Source organism: Eriocheir sinensis, chromosome 64 (genome assembly GCF_024679095.1).
Source record: "Eriocheir sinensis breed Jianghai 21 chromosome 64, ASM2467909v1, whole genome shotgun sequence".
Taxonomy (NCBI): Eukaryota; Metazoa; Arthropoda; class Malacostraca; order Decapoda; family Varunidae; genus Eriocheir; species Eriocheir sinensis.
Genome location: NC_066572.1, coordinates 5,574,138 through 5,592,235, shown reverse-complemented (window position 1 = coordinate 5,592,235; position 18,098 = coordinate 5,574,138). Strand labels below are relative to the sequence as shown.

Here is an 18,098-nt window from a genome sequence, read left to right as displayed (position 1 = left end):
TGATAATGTGGCAGTAGATGGAAGACTGAGAAAGGATATCTGTGACGCGAAGGTAGTAAGCGGGATGTTCGATGGCTCTGACCATCTTGCAAAAGTGGGTGTTTGAAAAGAAAGGTGAAGTAAAAAAGGAGATACTGAATATAGAAAAGTTACAGGAAAAAAGAAATAAAAGATGAGTATAACATGAAATGGCAGAGGCCTTAAGTGAAAAATGGGAAAGTGTGATAGTACAGATACTGAAAAAGTTTTTGGAACATTTAAAGAAGTAGTGTTAACTACAACAAAAAAGTGGTAGGGATGAAAGTGGTGAGAGATGGAAAAAGAAAAGGAAATTCATGGTGGCCAGAAGAGATAAGGAGGATAGTAAAAGAGAAAAGGGAACTTTTTTAAGAAAACTTAAGAAAGAAATGTGGTTGAGCAAGTAAAAAGGGAAAGGAAAAAGAAATATAGAGAATGCAAAATGAAATTAAAACAAGCAATAAAAGAAAGTAAGAAGAGAGTTGGTGAAGACTTTGGAAAAGACTAAGTGAAAAATATAAAGGGAACAGGAAATCATATTGGAAAGAAGTAAAAAAATAAAGAAAAGCATCACCCCAATAATATCTCCCCAAGGAAAATTAATGAAGTTATGGGTGAGAATGGTAAGATGTTGAAAGACGGGGAAGCTGTGAAAGAGACATGGAGAGAATATTTCAAAAACTTAATGAATTTTTTTGATGGACGTCCAGCAGCTGTTACAGCAACAGTTTTGAGCGGAGGTAGAGGAGGAGTATATAAAGAAAGAAGTATAACATATGAAGAAGTAAATCAGGCATTAAAAAGATTAAAAAATGGAAAAGCAGCAGGAACTGATGGAATCAATCAAAGATTTTCCTTCAGGATGGTAGGAGAAAAAATAATAGCAAAAGGAAAGAAACTATACGCTGCCTTCATGGACTTTGAAAAAGCTTATGACAGATTCGATTGGATTGCATTGTGGGATGTTTTAAAGATTTATGGTGTGGGAGGAAAACTGCTTAGTGCAATAGTCTTTCTACGAGGGTGCATCTGCATGTGTCAAAATTGGTGGAGAGACAAGTGAACATTTTGAGATAAAGGTGGGATTAAGGCAGGGGTGCGTCATGTCACCATGGTTGTTCAATATTTATATGGATGGTGTCATGAGAAAAATAAAGGGCAAAGTTGGAGTAAAAATGTACGCTGAGGGAAGGCAGTGGGTGCTGAATTCAATCCTGTTTACTGATGACACGGTGCTCATTGCAGAAAATGAAAGTGACTTACAAAACTTGGTCAGTGATTTTCATAGCGTCTGTAAAAGGAGAAAGCTGAAAGTAAATGTCAACAAAAGTAAAGTGATGGTTTGTGAGGGGAGTAGAAGTGAAGTTGTAGATTTTGTATGCCCATATAGAGTGGGAACTGAATGTGAAAAAGAATGCAAAATAATTCTGAATGGTGAAGAAATGGAGGAGGTCAATGAGTTTAAGTACCCTGGATCAGTTATCAGTTGAAAATACAATAATAGTACCAACCCTCACATATGCAAGTGAAACATGGGCCTTGAATGAAAGTCAGAGGTCTAGAGTGCAGGCAGTGGAAATGAGTTATTTGAGGAGTGCTTGTGGTGTGAGTAGAATGGATGGAATAAGTAATGAAAGTGTGTATGAGCGTTTTGGAATGTGTCACGGGGGTGAAGGGAATAAGTGACTTTAAAGTGGTTTGGCCACATGGAGCAAATGGAGGAGAGTAAGATGACCAGAAGGGTGTATGTGAGATTGAGGAGGGAATGTTAGAGGACGACCTCCAGTGAAATGGAGAGATAGGGTGCAGGAGTACGTTAGGGAGAAGGATGAGAGATCCTTGAGAAACTTTGAGCAGGCAAGGGAGTGTCCGGATAGAGAAAGATGGAAACTTCTGCCGTGGCCATCCCTGGTGGGAGCTCCTAAGAGCAGGCATTGATGGGATGATGATGATGAATGAATTGAGAGGAATCACAGCAGAAATGTTGAAGTGTGGAGATGAAGTTACTATATGAATGGTCAAGATATGTGAAGTGGCCTGGGAAGGGGGGGGGGAGGTCCCAGCAGACTTGACAAAAGCCATCATGGTCCCAGTTTACAAGGGGAAGGGCAGGAGAGGGGAAGTGGGAGTTGTAGGGGTATAAGTCTGCTGAGTGTAGGCTACCTGGAAAGGTATATGGAAAAGTCCTAATTGAGACTGCGCAAAGACTTACAGAAGAGAAAATCAGTGAAGAACAAGGAGACTTTAGGAAGGGAAGAGGATGTGTGGATCAGATATTTTCCTTCAGTATGGTGTTTTATTAGAAAAAATATTAGCAAAAGGAAAAAATACTATGCTGCCTTCATGGATCTAGTTATTCTAAAGAAAGTTTATGACAGAGTCGATTGGCTGGCATTGTGGGACGTCTTAAAGATATATATGTCATCATGGTTGTTCAATATTTATATGGATGGTGTTATGAGAAATGAAGGGCAAAGTTGGGGAAATTGAAGTAAAAATGTATGCTGAGGGAGGGAGGGAAGTGGGTGATGAATTCAATCTTATTTGCTGATGACACAGTGCTCAATGCAGAAAATGAAAGTGACTTACAAAATTTGGTCAGTGTTTTTGATAGTGTATGTAAAAGGAGAAAGTTGAAAGTAAATGTCAACAAAAGTAAAGTGATGGTTTGTGAGCGGAGTAGAAGGGAGGTTGTAGAGTTTGTATGCCCATATAGAGTGGGCATTGAATGTGAAAAAGAATGCCAAATAATTTTGAATGGTGAAGAAATGGAGGAGGTTAACGAGTTTAAGTACCTTGGATCAGTTATGTGTAAGCATGGTGGTACAGAAGAAAAGAGAAAGGGCATTGCAAGGATTGACTGATTGGAGGAGAAGCTGCGGATCCATCTCTGGCATGCCATCTCATTGTTGGGGGCTGAATTTCTCCATGGCATGGACTGGACCTCTGCCGGACAGCTGGAGAAAGCTGCCATGGCACAAACCCGACTGATGGAGACAACTGATTTCTTCTTCCACATCATGTTTGGCCCTGAAATATGAGTACAAGTTCAAATAAACAACATAATATATATATATATATATATATATATATATATATATATATATATATATATATATATATATATATATATATATATATATATATATATATTAATTGGGATGTTTTCTTGATTAGTGTACTATACTAAAGAGTTAACCTGGTAGCTGCAGGGATCATGTTTCTTAAAGGCCCTCCGAGCGAGAAAAATGAGAAAAATCATCACTCACGCAAACCATTTCATAATATATATCAACACATTTGTGATCAGTTTATGCATCATCTATTTTTGGGGTTTATATCATGACAAAATGTGGCCCATCGCTGGTACACGGTAAAGCCACAAATTTGGCCTGTTGCTGCTACCAGGTTAAGTTGGACTATGAATGGACAGATGTTGTTTTAAGAGCATCTGAAATAAACTTATGGGACTGATATATGATAATTAAATCTGTGATATTTATTAAGATGTGTCCAGTGATTTAATTGGCAAATAATTGCAAAACACAAGCTAAGAAAATAAAAGTACTGAACTGATTGACGTATCGACACGGGAAATGGCCGTCGGAGAAATAAGAATGGATTAGTAATTAATATACGAAGCAAAACTAAAAGACCTTGCATCGACATAAGTATATGATAGAATAACAGGCATTATCTACATGAGTTATTTACTGCACAGTGCACACTATATGGGCTGGCAACATTGTCTTATTTTCTAGCAATTGAAGTTGCTTATATTGTGCATTATATTCTTGCATGGGAATGACTGCTTGATGCTGGATGATAAAAACTAAATGATTAAACAATAATGTTATGTGGCGAATACCAGCTTGAGGTCACTCTAGGTCTAGGAGGACTTGCTCGTTGTTGTCAATGTCATCATGATCACTGCAAATAGATACATTACAATTAGAAATGCTTTGGTACCTGCCCTATATCTATATCTATACTTGTCCAGAAGTCAAAACTCTTGACTCATGGACCAATTTGCAATTTTTTTTGTTCAAAAGATTTTAGCATTGTTGATTGACTTTAATAGCTATTTGGGAGTAAGACTAAGAATAATCATAAAATTCACTTTTAGATCTTCATAAGAAAGGAAGCTGCAAATAACAAAAGCCATAATATACTGTGAACTAATTAATTTTAAATGTGAAAAAAAAGACACGACCAAAACAAATTAAACAATACTACAATGCTAGCTAGCATGGGTATTAGTATCATTTTGCAACACCCAGGGATTCCTGGGAGGTATTTTACAGGAAGGATAGCTACCGTTCGTTAAGTAGGATCAATGAGGTTAGGTGACGTTTATAATTTTTTGTTAAGTTAAAATAAGGCAACATTCTGAATGATAGTTAGTTTGGTAAAAAATTTACGTCCAAAATCAAAATGTTTGTTTAAAAAATAGTCAGTAACACAAATCGGAAATTTATCTGAGTTAGGAGAGGTGAACTTATATTAAGTTAGGTATGTCAGAGCAAGGTTTCTAAACAAGTTGATTTAGGATTAAAGGAAAAAAGTCATAAGTGATGCAAGCTTGAGTACTAGAGCAAGTTCGGTTTAAGAGCTACCGGTACGTCAAATTGATTTGGTTTGGTTACTGAAAATAAGCAAAGGAAGGTAATTTTGTTAGGACACTTCTGACATTTAAGTTTAGGTTAAAAATATCAACTTTTCTAAATAATTGCTGATTTGGTTAAAACTGGCTATCTTAAATAACAGATTAAGTTGAAATAACTATATGTCAATGATAAATTTACCCAGGTTAGGTTTGGTTTATCGTTGCTGGGAGGTTAGTCAAGTAAAAATTAAATAACAGACACTAGTGACCCAAATAGGTATTGTTTAGGGTTTGGTAAGATTGGTGGGAAACGTTTGTTGAAGTCAGTCACAAGATTAACAGGTGTGTTAGGTTTAAAGAGTTGAATATTGTAAAGGATAAGTCTGGCGAGGTAAAATATTGGCTCACCTGTGTTCGTTCTTTGGGCAGGAGTCTGTGGCTGCCGGTGTTGATCACAGGTAAGATACACGTGCACCAGTGATGACTGGACCTTCACAGACTACCTAAGGTGAGTGATAACAGACACTGGATGCCCTCCAGGCGATGGCTGGGGGCTGTATAACGACAGCCACACACTGCGGCCCGCGGGGCTTCCAGCAAGGTTACTCCCAGGGCTCCTTGTGACAGCCTGTGGATGGTGGCAGGCGGTCACCAGCCATCGCTTGGAGGGTCTCCAGTGTCTGTTATCACTCAATCTCTGTCAGCCTGTGAAGGTTGCACCTGCATTTTACCTGTCAGCGAACACCACTTCAGTCGTGATGGCCATGTAGGTGTTTCCAAGGTCCGCCTCGCCGAACCACTCATCTCAGCACGGTCAGCACAGTCCACAGATATTTCAGGATGAGTTTCAAATCATTACACGCCTCCAATTCGTCTAGACGAGGCAGATATATTAGGAGGTGATGCCTTTCATCCCGCTGTAATCCACCATGTTGCAATACTTATGCATTTTTAACGGTGCTAAGGGCCCCTTCCCGCCTTAAATTTTCCGCCCGCTAAGTGCTCCAGCTTCAGCGCTAAGCGGCCCAGCGCCATTTTAAGTAGAAAACTTAACGATTCTTTGCCGTTAAGTGCACTTAGCGATGCTAAGAACTTTTGTGTATACCGCCCCAGGATATATATCCCCCTGGGGGAATTTTGTCCCAGGATAATATTCCCCCCTCTGGGCCAAGATTCCCCCAACCCCACTGCTGTTATAAGCGTATGGCTATGGCGACGTGTAGCAACTACAGCCTGCCACACAGGATAATTATCATCACGACAAAACTACCATCACTAGGGCTCTCACAATCGCTCTCTTTTTAGCTGTTTTCCTTCTAGTCTTGGCGCCAACATGCCTCACAGTTGTCCGAGCAGTGGCAGTGGAAACAGCTGCGTCAGAATATGGAGGAGCTCACTTACCACACATATTAGCATCTTCCATTTAGCATAACCCGTTTCTGGGTCGTGATCTGGCGTGTTCCATTTAGCGGAACCGATCAGCTGACGCCGCAGCCTGCACCCATTTTAGAGGATCTGGGTGACCCGGAGGGACCCTACTGCCGAGCAGGGTTATAGCATCTTCCATTTGACACAAAACCCGGAACCAGGTTCGGGGATAAACCCAGACCCATGTCCGGGTTTTCGCGCCGTAAATGGAACGCATTTAGGCGGATATGTAAACATATATTCTTCTTCTTCTTTTGACCTGTCCTCCTCCTCTCGGGCGTCTCTCCTGTTTATTCACACACTTTTCCTTTCAATTGTGCTGTGTAGCTTAATTTTTCTTCACTGCAATATACTATCACACTTTACTTTTCAGTTTGTTGCTGGAATAACTTACTGACATTGCTTATCCGTGCACTTATTCAAGCATTTGTGCCCTTTTTTCCCAGCACTGCATCTCCATCCAACACGTACCGTGCGATGGCCCCGGTGTCCTCCTCCAACCTCTTAGCCCACTCCTCCCTGGTGCTACTAATAACTCCCCTCTCTGCCTCTCATAGTTGCTGCATTCTACTATTAGGTGTTCCACTGATTCTTTCTCCCCTGTCCTACAGCTACAGTTCTGGTTTCCCCCTTCCCTATTCCTGCCATTTAGCTGCGGGGTTCTCGTTCTTGCTTTAAACATCAGCTTGCTCCCCCAGTCTCCTACATGCCAGTCTACTCCCTCTAGCTTCTGTGTCTTGCTGTACCATCTTAATGTCGACTCTTTTACTCTAAAATTCATAGGCCCAGCCTAAGCAGATGGCACACCACCTGTTCATCTTCCCTTTTTTACAACAAAGAAGGCAGCTCAAGGGCACCAAAAAAGAAAACAATAATAAAAAAAGCCCACTACTCGCTGCTCCCAAAAAATAATTAAAAGAGGTGGCCGAAAGAAAGATCAATTTCGGGAGGAGAGGTGTCCTGATACCCTATCAGGCTGATGGATAAATGGGTTTTCTGGGAAAGCAAACACTTTTAACTTAGACATTAGATACTTGCCTGTGTCCCAGGGTAATAGGTTCTCACTTGACACAGGCTTAAGGGCCAGAGACAAATAAGCGCTGATGAACAACACACTTGTGAGACCAACACTAGCATGTTGTTCCATGGTGTGGGATCCTTACACACACACAAACATTTATAAGTTAGCACTAATCAACACCAAGGTGGCTCGGTTCATTATAAACAATGAACTTGAACACCAGGCATCATAACACAGATCAAACAACAGATTAATATGTAACCTCTTCACATGTGCAGACAAGCACACACTTAAAATTCTGTACAAGATCACACACACTTACATTGACATTGACCCACACACATACTTACAGGATGCAAACAGTCAGCGTACTCATAACACACTCAGCCAAAAATACCAAACATATCACACAAACACTGACACATGTACGGACTCATACTTTCCACGCACCACACGTGACTGGAACAGCCTCCCCCTACAGACTTTAGACTGTGGTACAATAGACTCATTCAGAAAACAAATACACACTCACTTGTCACAACACACCAAGACTAACTAGTAGTACACCTATTCATTTCCCTTCCCTACACACCCCAGTTCCCCCAGCAGCCAACACAAATATCCGTGTTATGCACCTGTACTGGTGCCCTGTGCATTACTTGTCAAGATCAAGACAACACACAGCTTATCAAATGCCTCCAACCTTACCTAATGATAACACTGCTGAACTATAACTCTCATTCACTAAGCACAAATAGGATCATGAAAATCAAGATCAATTCTATCCTCCGGCATAAGAAAATAAAGCAAAACAACTGTACAAATGCATTTATTTAACTAATAAAAACATTGAGCACAATTATCAACAGGTACAAAAATTGTTTTTTTTTCTTATTACACAGATTAATCAAGAAAGAAACTGAATTTCAAGACATTGCTGGGTTCCCAGGTGTGATTGGGGACATTGATGGAACACATTGACACGAAATTAAAAAATACACGAAACTATTAATAATGATTATCATAACTGGGTACATGTTAACTTTACAGTTTTGACTCACTCAAAGATCAGAAGAAACTAATAATGACACCTACAGAGTTTGTGACTTGAGCAAGTTGATAAATCCTGCCAGGAGGTACTCAGAATGAAAGGGGGCCCTGCATGGAGACTTGTCCATAGGTACCCTCGGACTTAACGTTGTAGGGTGGGTGAGGCGACACCCCCCCAGCATATGCCACCTTTGATAGATGACTGTATATTGATAATCCAAATTGGATACTTTCTACGACAATTGAAATACTATTCATGCCTTCAAATTATACCTCGGCAACAAAAATATGATGGAATATAATTTTAAACAAAACTTGTCATTTAGGAAACTTAACCTATGGTAAATCTCAAGAATTAACACTCCACCCCCTCCACCACCCCAGCCCCCCCTACCCCCCAAGACAAACCTGGGGACCTGTGGGAACCGGGGTATTGGGAGAATATATCACTGAAAATGGCCTTCAAAATTTCCTGGAAAAATCCTAAATCAGGAAAAATTCCCAAGTCTCGAAAGTTAGGAAAGTCCCTAACGCATACTCTTGTAGTCTATTCAATATGACCTAGCATTCAATCTGTTGACAAGTGTCAGGCATCTCATCAGATGGTGGGCATACTGCCCCCCTCCCCCCACCGCCGCCCACCCCAACCGTCCCGCGGCCCGTAAGTTTTGTTGGGCCCCGCCACATGTCAAATATATTTTAACTACAACAACCGAACTTTACGACCTGCGCACTGCAAAGGCAGGTATGAGGCTCAGTCTGTGTATAGAGGCGGTTGTGAAACAATAACAATGGACTTATAAAATCCGAGCCACCTAACTCTATAATTAAAGAGGCTTGCCCCCCTGGCCCCTCCCCAAGGTAAAACGTATACGAAAATGCATTATAATAATAATTCTTTCACGTGCTAAATTAATACGAATATTGGTTTGGAGTGGTTATTCTTAAGTTTTGCCCGATTGATTACCATTTAAATATAATATTGAATTGTTACTGCTTCACTCATTGATAATCTAACCTAACTGGTATTTTTTGTGATATCAGTGACCCAAATAACACAAAGTCACTGAAACAAACGATTCATCTTTACATTATGCATAAATGGGGGTTACCAATGATGATGAAAATTAACTGGGTAGGTAATGATAAATAATAAGTCAACATGTATCGGCAATAAACACGTCAGTCACTGTAAGGTAAAAGTAAAGTTGGGGGCATATGCTATAGCAGCGCGTGGCCTCGGTGCTCATCTCCGTCGCATTGGCCCTTGAGCCTGTGGTGGGAGGGAGCCCATTACCCCTGGACACAGCGCCAATTTGACACCCGGGTGGGTGCTATTCTATATAAAACACAGTAGTCGCGTTTCACTCCCCTCCCTCGCCCGGCCACAAAACCCTTGCCCCGCCATACATATATGGCTCTCCACACATCTATTCATCCAACTGTTTTCGTTTAAAGCCACTACAGGCCTCTTGCTGGGCCCGAAATGAAAATTTCAACGCCCCGCCCACTGCACCACTTTTAACTTATTATTCATGGTTTTCGGCACATATCTATGGGTAAATATGTAACTGGCATAGAGTACCTACAATTCCGGATCACCAGGCACCACCTGGATGCAGTGGTTGTAGCAAAAAATACCCAAATATGGGAAATAAGGCATGCAAATGGCGGCGGCGGCGATAGTCTTGGTCCTGGCCTGGGTCTTGGGTCTTCCATTTAGCATAACCCGTTTCTGGGTCGTGATCTGGCGTGTTCCATTTAGCGGAACCGATCAGCTGACGCCGCAGCCTGCACCCATTTTAGAGGATCTGGGTGACCCGGAGGGACCCTACTGCCGAGCAGGGTTAGCCAGATCACTTTCGACCAAGACCCAGGCCAGGACCAAGACTATCGCCGCCCGCCATTTGCATGCACCCATCCCATTTGGGTATTTTGCAAAAAACCAGGTGGTCAGTGAAGTGCAATTGATCATTTGTGGTGTGTGGGGCTGGAGTAATGAACCACAACAGAACAACATGCTAATTCAGGTTTTGTGTCAAATGGAAGATGCTAATACTACCAATATCTGGATAGCGGGAAGTATCCTGATGGACTAAACAAAGACGAAAAGCGTGATATTAGAAAAAAAGTGCGAACCCTTTTGTGTTAAAGATGGATATTTAATGCATAAATGAAAAATAAATAATGAAGTTCAGTTACGTCAAGTGTTGATGAAAACGGAAGTGAGCCGAGTTATCCAAGGTTGTCATGAAGGGTTTGGTGGTGCACATATGGGAAGGGATAAGACAATTGGAAAAATTACTGCTAACTATTATTTTAAGGGCATCAAAGAACTTGTTAGTGATTATGTTTTTAAATGTGACAAGTGCCAGAGAGCAAGTAATGCAATGCAAGCTCCAGAGTTACATCCAGCGTCTGTTCCTGAAAAAGTTTGGTCTCAGGTTGGAATGGACTTGATCGGACCCTTGCCCCAGACAGAGAGAGGACACTGTTACGTTAAAGCAATGACCGACTACTTTACGAAATTTCCAGTTGCTTCATCTTTAAAACACAAATCTACAGCAGAAGTTGCACAGTTCTTTTTAGACACCATATGTGAATTTGGCTGTATAGAAACCTTGATCACCGACCAAGGGAGAGAATTTGTCAACGAACTGAATGATATCATATGTGCCAAGTTACAGATAGATCACAGAATTGCTTCAGCCTATCATCCACAAACAAATGGATTGCAGGAGAGATTTAATCAAACCCTCGAAAGAGCTCTTATCCAATGTGTTAATGAAAAACAGAACGATTGGGATTTGCACATAAAGAGAATCCTTTTCGGATATCGTACTTCGGTCCACGCCAGCACTGGTGTTACTCCTTTCACTGCAATGTTTAGGAGAAAGCCCGTGCTTCCAGTCTACCTAGATACTGAGTCATATGAGGCGGCAGGAACTAGGGTAACGACAGCAGAGGCTTAAAGAGCTAACAGAGAGAGTGTTGCCAGAAAAAAAGGCAGCTGATGAAAAAATCACTATGAATATTGCTAAAGCTCAAAACAGACAAAAGAAGAACTATGATGCAAGACATACATCTAAATACAATGAAATAGTTGAGGGCTCATTAGTACTATTAAGAAACAACAAAAATAATCACCGAATGGGAGGAAAACTAGAAGCAAAATACATAGGCCCGTATGAAGTTGTTTCTCTTGTAAGCAGAGGACGCGCAAAACTGAAAAACGTTGCATCAAATAAAGAGCTAAAAAACTTGTACCACATAGTGAATTTAAAGGTGTACAAACAAAATGACACGAACGGTTTAAGGCAAGAAGATGACATCACTGGAGCAGAACCGTGCAACGCATCTGTGAATGAGCAGCAGCAATATCCTGAACAAACAGAGTCCTACATATTCCAGCAGAAGAGAAAGTAATTTTACTCATGTTTGCAGATGAGAAAGCTGCCAGAATGGTGGAAGCAGAAGGAAAATAAGTCACAGAAGATGAAATAGAGACAAAACCAGAGAAGCTTCCTGGCATGCTTGTCATGAGAAGACAAACACTTAAATTGTTAACAAATATATGGATGAAGATGCAATTACAACGCTTCATGCAACACTTAAGGCAAAGGAGGACGACATTCCTGGGGCATGGCTATGTCAAGAATGTACAGGAATTACGGCAGATGGACGCGAAGTGGTCGAGTGCGAACCATGTTTTGAATGGTACCACACTGCCTGCCTTGGAACAACACAAAACTATAAGGCCTCATGGAGTTGTCTTAAGTGTAATCCAATCCCACAATCAAAAAGACAAAGGATAAAATGAATGAACACTCCTCAAAAATCCGTTATTTTTAATTGCTTTTTAAGTACTTTTTATCTAGCCCTCCAATAAAGACTTCTTTTTTACCATGATCCTGATAATCTGATTATGACAAGTATAATGAGGCATCACCATTGTTCTATCTGAAACTGCTTTTGACTCCAACGTAGACAATAATGAAATAGTATCAGTAACTACGGAACATGACGGATGATATGGTTTAATATTATGATGTGCTGCCTACATACTATCGGTGAGTACTCTGCCATATAAATTCAACACATTATTAGTGCTACACAAGTACCACTAAATTACCAGACTACATAAACTAATATGATTCTGATGTAGAAAAAATTCCTATTATTTTGTCAAACTTACCGTTGATTATGTAACTCATTAAAATAGTTGCTGTGTAAGGGGGGAGAAATGGCCTATAGGGGGAAAAAAATCTTCGGTCTGAAATTCCCCCCGGGGGAATAACAGCCCGGGCTGCTTTTCCCGGGGGGAAATCGAGCCTAGGCTAATTTTCCCTAGGGGAATTTCAGTCAGGGGGGAAAAATTTCCTGCTACACCAGTAGGCATCTTCCTGGTGGGGCCTGATGGTCGGCCCAAGGCTTCTTTCAGGTGGGGCCTGATATATATATATATATATATATATATATATATATATATATATATATATATATATATATATATATATATATATATATATATATATATATATATATATACCGGTCCACTACTCGAACTACAACAAAAAGGCATAATGTAGGCTATTTAGTACTGGCCCGATGTACATTTGCTTCTTATGGCCCGATTGCAGAATATTTATATCGGCCTTATATTGGCCCGATAAATAAAATCCTCGAACTACAACAAAAAGGCATAATGTAGGCTATTTAGTACTGGCCCGATGTACATTTGCCTCTTATGGCCCGATTGCAGAATATTTATATCGGCCTTATATTGGCCCGATAAACAAAATCCTTTATGCCATAGTTCCGTTATTTGCCGGTATCGGCCCGGACTTCCGATGTTTGCTGGGCAAACTACCTGGCTCCCAATTTCTTTCACTCAAATCTACCTGAAAATTTTCCCACCCTACATCTCTCAGTCTCCACTTCTTTCTGTCCTTTTCTTTCATTTCATTTCTACCGTTCAGCCCGCACTCCACGGTCAACATATTATGGTCAGACACAATATCAATCATTCCCTCTTCATCTATCCACATGCGAGACACACATTCACGCATTCTCCCATTTACCAGTACATAATCAATCGCAGACTCCTGATTTCTTGCACTCCAGGTCACACGTCCCTCAGCCAGAGTTTCATTCAGGTTCTCTACGTCCATTTCACCTACAAACTCAGCTAGTATTTCTCCATTCCGACTTGTATACGTTCACCTAACATACCTGTATGTGCATTCATATCACCCATAACAATCACTCTCTCTCCTGCATGCTCTCTCACAACTTTTCTAAGAATATTGTACTTTCCCCTGTTTTCCCTTACTGCTCTTTCACCCTCTACAGTCATATACACAACAACCATTACTACTCTTTCTAGTCTGCCCTTCTTATTCTTGCATTCCACACTCACGGCCAATACATCTTCACTGCTAGCACTGTTACCTACATCCAGCTCTTCCACCTTCAGATTCTCATTCTTGCGGTGGAGGAAGGCTACGCCTCCTCCCATAGTCTCCTGTTTCTTTCGCCCCTTCCCAACCATCACATACTCACTCCCCTCAGTCTGCACATCGCCTCTCAGGTGTGTCTCAGTCAAGCCTATTATATCATATTTCCATTCATCCAGTTCCTTACTCATGCCCTCAAGTTTGCCCACGCCCCAGCCTCTCACATTCAAACATCCAATCTTCATGCCTTCACTTGATTGGGTTGTGTATCCACTCCTCCGTGTTAGGTCATTTATACCCGTTCATACTGTCTCCACTGCATACAGCGACTTCATCCGCACCCATTCACGCAGGCGCTCCCCCATCCTTCTGTTCCCGTTGCTGCCCAGGTGCACGCCATCCACGTCGAACGCTGCGTCTCCCCTCAGGACTCCATCCATGTCGATGAAGCTGACGTCGCCCTTCTTCCCTCGCGTCCATTCAATCTTCATCTTCATCATTTCTTCTTGGATCCTCTTGTTGGTAGATCGGCGCAGTCTCTCGTACTGTGGTCCTTCCCTTGGGCGTCTCATAATTCCCACAACTGCAACCTTCATTCCTTTTCCTTCCACTGCCTTCACAGAGTCTACTACGTCCTTCACTGTGTTTTCCTGTCCGACGTACTCCAGGGCGTTCCCACCACCCTGGACGATCAGCAGTCCGTCTTTCAAGTCGGCCGCATCATGCTGCACTCTTTTCTTGATGTTCCTCATCTGAGCACCACTCATGATGATGCAGCCACTGCCGTCCATGTTGCATTTAACGTGCCAGTGAGCATTCTTCATCATACTGTCTCCTATGATGCGGATGGGGGCCCTCTTCACCTTCATTTCTGTTGTTCGTCGAGGCCTTGCTGTTTCTGTCGCTTGGTCTGGTCTTACATTGGGGTTCTCAGCAGTCCGAACCTCTCTCTCCACATGGTCCTCCTTGGGGGCAGCCACGGCTGTTGTCTGGACTCCCCTGGTGTCGCCCTTTTTGTCAAAAGCTACTTGCAACCCACTGACGAAACACCAAGGAACAGTAACGTTGAACATTTGTGCGTGCGAGTAAACACTGCAAAAGTCAATTTAAATATATCTGTCACTTACAGGCCTCCGGGGCAATCACTTGATGCCGATCTTGAAATGTACAGCGTCTTAAGGCAGTCACTTAATAACAGCGACTCACTGATACTAGGAGACTTTAACCTCCCCCATATCGACTGGGCAACACTGTCGGGTACAGAAGGTGAGTCCCACAGAATGATCGAATTTCTAGAGGAAAATTATCTAAGCCAAATGGTTACTGAACCAACTCGACAAAATAACATACTTGACCTTGTTATAGCGACCCAAGATAACCTAGTCAGTAATGTCACGGTAGGAGAACACCTCGGTTCCTGCGATCATAAACTAGTGCGCATTGACATTAGAGCTCAAACATCGGTGACTGAAAATAAAGTAAAGGTGCCCAATTTCAAAAGAGCCAACTTCGTAGAAATCCGACGAAAACTAATAGATATGCAACTATCAGATGACGGCAATGTAGAGGACGCCTGGCTAAGCTTTAAAAATCACTTACTCACTCAGCAGGACACATTTGTCCCCTTGTGCGAGAAGCGAATTAACACTAATAAAAGTCCACCTTGGTTTAATAGCGAAATTAAACACTCAGTCAAGGAGAGAAAATTGTCTTACAGGTTAAAGAAAGAGCAAAGCACGACCGAAAACATTAGACTTTACAATGATGCCAGGCGACGAGTTAACAGATTAGTGCGTCAGGCAAAGCGTAGATATGAAGAAAATATTGCAGCCAACTCTAAAAATAATCCGAAATCCTTCTTCAGTTACATAAACAACAGAAAGGCGATCAGAAGTGGAATTGGACCTTTAACAAACAGCGACGGTGCACTAGTGACTGACAGCCAACACGTTGCAAACCTATTAAACAATTACTTTTCCTCGGTGTTTAATAATAACAGTCCTCCCGCCACCACCAACAACACCAGTACTAATGTAAATCCCGAGCATGCATTGTCTAACTTTGAAATAAAACCCGATGAAGTCCTTAAAGCCCTCAAATCACTTAAAACAAATAAAAGTCCTGGACCTGACAAAGTATATCCAACTCTGCTGAAAGAAACAAAGAGTGAAATACTCTCCTCCTCACAACCGTATTCAATATGTCCTTGCGACAAGGCATCGTCCCTTCAGATTGGAAGAAGGCTAACGTGACACCGATTTTTAAGAAAGGAGACAAAAAAGTACCAGGTAATTACAGGCCCATTAGTCTAACTTCGGTTGTAGGTAAGCTACTTGAAGGCATAATTAGAATTGGTTGAGCAACAGACAACAAAGAGTAGTGATTGACGGATTTAACTCAGAGTGGGCGCCTGTCACTAGTGGCGTCCCTCAGGGCTCGGTCCTTGGCCCAGTGCTCTTCATTATATACATCAACGACGTGGATGTTGGACTCAATAACCGCATTAGTAAATTTGCAGACGACACAAAGATTGGTAACTCGGTTCTGACTGACGAAGACAGGCAAAGCCTCCAAGAGGATTTGCACAAAATTTCAGCTTGGTCGGAGAGATGGGAGATGCCCTTTAACGTAGACAAGTGCCAGGTCCTTCAAATTGGAACGAGGAATAAGAAGTTCGAATACGAAATGCGCGGCGTTAAGCTCAAAAGCGTTCAATGCGTCAAGGACTTGGGGGTCAAAATCGCGTCAAACCTCAAATTCTCACAGCAATGCATCGATGCAGCAAATAAAGCGAACAGAATGTTGGGCTTCATTAAAAGAAACTTTGTATTAAAAAATAAAGATGTAATACTCCCGCTCTACAACAGTTTAGTCAGACCCCACTTGGAATATGCGGTACAGTTTTGGTCTCCACACCATGCAAAGGATATTGCTAAATTAGAAGGTGTTCAGCGTCGGGCAACGAAAATGATCCCTTCCTTGCGCAACAAATCCTACGAAGAAAGGCTTTCTACCCTTAACATGTTCTCTCTTGAGAAACGTCGCCTCCGAGGAAAACTGATCGAATGTTTTAAAATACTTAATGGTTTCACGAATGTAGACAGATCAACATTGTTTATGATCGATGACTTTTTGCGCACGAGGAACAATGGCGTAAAACTCAGATGTAGACAAGTAAACTCAGACTGCACCAAATTTTTCTTCACCAACGTTATAGTGCGAGAATGGAATAAGCTTTCACCATCAGTGGTCCAGTGTAACACGATTGACTCCTTCAAAAATAAGCTCGACCGTCACTTCCTTCAACTTAATATCAACTAGAGTAGAAATGCAACGTTTTGGAGTCTTCTGATTAATGTAAAATCACTTAGGTTTAAGGACAGACCACCAAGTCTGGACCATGGGGTCTGTGTGGTCTGATTTTCTATGTAAATCTATGTCTATGTAAATCCTCCAGGGTGTCATTGGGGGCAGCCACGGCTGTTTTCATGTCTTGGGGTCTTGGTCTTGGTCCTGGGTGTCGGTATTACACCAAGGCCATCTAGCGAGCCGACGCCAGCTGCTCACAGAGTTTCGTTCAGCTTTCCTGTCTTTCTTTTATATGTAGTCTTTGTTTGAACATCGCACGTACGGAGCAGCACTTGCGACCACAATGGAGGAATTAGGACCAAATGGTGAGATACGACCGGTTGAACATACGGCGCCAGGAAACCATGTACCGAATGACAAAGGAAAATGGCGATTCTCCTGCTTGCAACGTGATGAAAGCACGTCCTCACACCAAAGAAATGCTGCCAAGTCATACTCACTGAACGATCTGTCTCGTAACATGGACGTTATCACGCATCACCGAATAAAAAAAACTTCTGTATATAGCGTTTTTGTGAAGTACAAAGGCTAATGTATACTCACCCCCCAAAAAAATTCCTACATGTCGTCACACCTGGGTCAAAATGGCCACTTCCAAAACTTTATTTGACAACAAAAATAACGTTACTGGAAACGCTGTGCCGAATGGCACACGGGGCACTCATACCAGAGAAGTGAGAAGGAGCAGAGGACTGTGATACCCTCTCCTCAACAGGGCACCCGACGCACTAATACATGCCCGTGAATGAGTTGAAAAATTCGGCCAAGGTTAACCACAGTGAGCGCGAGTTTCAAAAACCCCTTAATTTTTGTGCCAAACGGCAAACGGTTTCCATTCTAGGGTTAATAAGCAGTATAGGATATACGTTGTCAGGTCCGGGGCTTGTATTTGTTTTAAGGGACTGGAGAGCTTTAAGGACTTCATCGGTAGTTATTACAAAGTTAGGCAATGCCTGCTCAAGAGGAGGAAGAATCTTCCTCCAAGAGAGCGACCCGCTGAGGGCCACTCCATGTATTATTCCTCCAAGGATAAAACTAAGCGTAAGGAAAAGAAAATACAAGAAATAAAAGACCATAAATAAAATGCATAAAAAAGACAACAACTTAGGGCATAAAAGTCTACAATTAGAAAGAAAAGAAGATAAAATAG

At 41.8% G+C, this 18,098-nt stretch overlaps 1 long non-coding RNA gene across 1 annotated transcript; it reads right to left on the bottom strand.

Moving 5' to 3' along the window:
• Window positions 1-1,908: 1,908 nt before the first annotated feature.
• On the bottom strand, window positions 1,909-5,739 carry LOC126987338 (uncharacterized). Its single transcript, XR_007740755.1, has 3 exons — window positions 5,033-5,739; window positions 3,887-3,948; window positions 1,909-3,048 (listed from the first exon to the last, which is right to left on the bottom strand). It is a non-coding gene; the product is annotated as an uncharacterized LOC126987338 (long non-coding RNA).
• Window positions 5,740-18,098: the final 12,359 nt, after the last annotated feature.